Below are 2300 nucleotides of genomic sequence, written 5' to 3'. Positions count from 1 at the left end.
GTGTTTTGTTCAGAATTCTCTGTCTGTTACTGAGAAGATGATGGAAAAGGCTTGCTATTGCTCAGCCTATTGCGTCCACCATTGTTAAAGCCTTGTTGAGGCTTTTGTTGATCCTTCCATGAGAAATTTGGATGATTTCTCCATGATGAATTATAAGTGTTTCCATAAGGTTCACCCATGTAATTTACTTCTGCCATTGCAGGGTTCTCAAGATCATAAGCTTCTTCAGAAGCTACCTCTTTAGTACTGTTGGATGTATTTTGCCATCCATTCAGGCTTTGAGAGATCATGTTGACTTGCTGAGTCAACACTTTGTTCTGAGCCAATATGTTATTCAGAACATCAATTTCAAGAACTCCCTTCCTCTGAGGTGTCCCATTATTCACGGAATTCCTCTCAGAAGTGTACATGAATTGGTTATTTGCAACCATGTCAATAAGTTCTTGAGCTTCTGCAGGTGGTTTCTTTAGGTGAATGGATCCACCTGCAGAATGGTCCAGTGACATTTTCGAAAATTCAGATAGACCATAATAGAATATATCTAATATGGTCTATTCTGAAAACATGTCAGATGGACACCTTTTGGTCAATTGCTTGTATCTTTCCCAAGCTTCATAGAGGGATTCACCATCTTTTTGTTTGAAGGTCTGAACATCCACTCTAAGCTTGCTCAGCTTTTGAGGAGGAAAGAATTTATCCAAGAAGGCCGTGACCAGCTTCTCCCAGGAGTCCAGGCTGTCTTTAGGTTGTGAATCCAACTATATTCTAGCTCTGTCTCTTACAGCAAAAGGGAAAAGCATGAGTCTGTAGACTTCAGGATCAACTCCATTCGTCTTAACAGCCTCACAAATCTGCAAGAACTCAGTTAAAAACTGATAAGGATCTTCAGATGGAAGTCCATAGAACTTGCAGTTTTGTTGCATTAAGGCAACTAGCTGAGGTTTCAGCTCAAAATTATTGGCTCCAATGGCAGGAATGGAGATGCTTCTTCCATCAAATTTGGACGTTGGTTTTGTGAAATTACCAAGCATTCTCCTTGCATTATTGTTGTTGGGTTCGGCTGCCATCTCCTTCTCTTGTTCTAATTTTGAAAGGTTACCTTTAGATTGTTGTAATTTAGCTTCTCTTAGTTTTTTCTTCAGAGTCCTTTCAGGTTCGGGATCAATTTCAACAAGAGTGCCTTTTTCCTTGTTTCTGCTCATATGAAAGAGAAGAAAACAAGAAAAGAAGAGGAATCCTCTATGTCACAGTATAGAGATTCCTTTATGTTAGTAGAAGAAGAAAGGGGAGAAGAGTGAAGAAGAATGGGTTCGGATTTTTAGATGAAGAGAGGTGAAGAGAAGTGTTAGTAAATAAATAATTAAATAGAATAAGAAAAGAGAGGGAGAATTTCAAAAATAATTTTGAAAAAGAGGTTAGTATTTTCGAAAATTAAAGATAAGATAAGATTAAAATTAAAATTTAAAACAAAAAGAGTTTTTGAAAAAGAGATGAGATATTTTCGAAAATTAGAGAGGGAAAATTGGTTAGGTGGTTTTGAAAAAGATAAGAAACAAACACAAAGTCAAAGAGTTAGTTGAAAACGATATTAAAATCAAATTTGAAAAGATAAGAAGATAAGAAGTTAGATAAGATATTTTGAAATTAAATTTTTGAAAAAGATAAATTTTGAAAAAGATATGATAAGATATGTTTGAAAAAGATTTAATTTTTAAATTTAAAATTACTTACTTCACTAACAAGAAACTACAAGATAAGATTGAACCTTTCTTAACAAGAAAGTAACAAACTTCAAATTTTTGAATCAATCACATTAATTGTTAGTGAGTTTTCGAAAATTTGATATAAAGATAAGAAAAAGATTTTGAAAATAATTTGAAAAAGAATTTAAAAAGATAAGATTTTTAAAATTGAAATTTTGACTTGACTTGTAAGAAACAACTAATTTTAAAAAATTTTTGACTAAGTCAACCCAAAATTTCAAAAATTTGGAGGGAAATAAGGAAAAGATATATTTTTTATTTTTGAAATTTTAATTATGAGAGAGAAAAATAATTAAAATTAAAACATCATAATTGTGTTTTTCTCTTTTCTTTTTGGATCAAAACAAGGAATGCATGCAAGAACACTATGAATGTCAAGATGAACACCAAGAACACTTTGAAGATCATGATGAACATCAAGAACATATTTTTGAAAAAAATTTTTGATGCAAAGAAGACATGCAAGACACCAAACTTAGAAATCTTTAATGCATGGACTCTAACAAACGAAAAATGCATATGAAAAACAACAAATAA

At 32.4% G+C, this 2300-nt stretch overlaps 1 non-coding gene across 1 annotated transcript; it reads left to right on the top strand.

Moving 5' to 3' along the window:
- The first annotated feature begins 564 nt into the window (after nt 1-564).
- On the top strand, nt 565-668 carry LOC112767110 (small nucleolar RNA R71). The gene has a single exon (XR_003184738.1). It is a non-coding gene; the product is annotated as a small nucleolar RNA R71 (small nucleolar RNA).
- Nucleotides 669-2300: the final 1632 nt, after the last annotated feature.

The sequence above is a fragment of the Arachis hypogaea genome, chromosome 2 (assembly GCF_003086295.3).
Source record: "Arachis hypogaea cultivar Tifrunner chromosome 2, arahy.Tifrunner.gnm2.J5K5, whole genome shotgun sequence".
NCBI lineage: Eukaryota > Viridiplantae > Streptophyta > Magnoliopsida > Fabales > Fabaceae > Arachis > Arachis hypogaea.
This window is presented reverse-complemented; position numbering and strand designations above follow the sequence as displayed.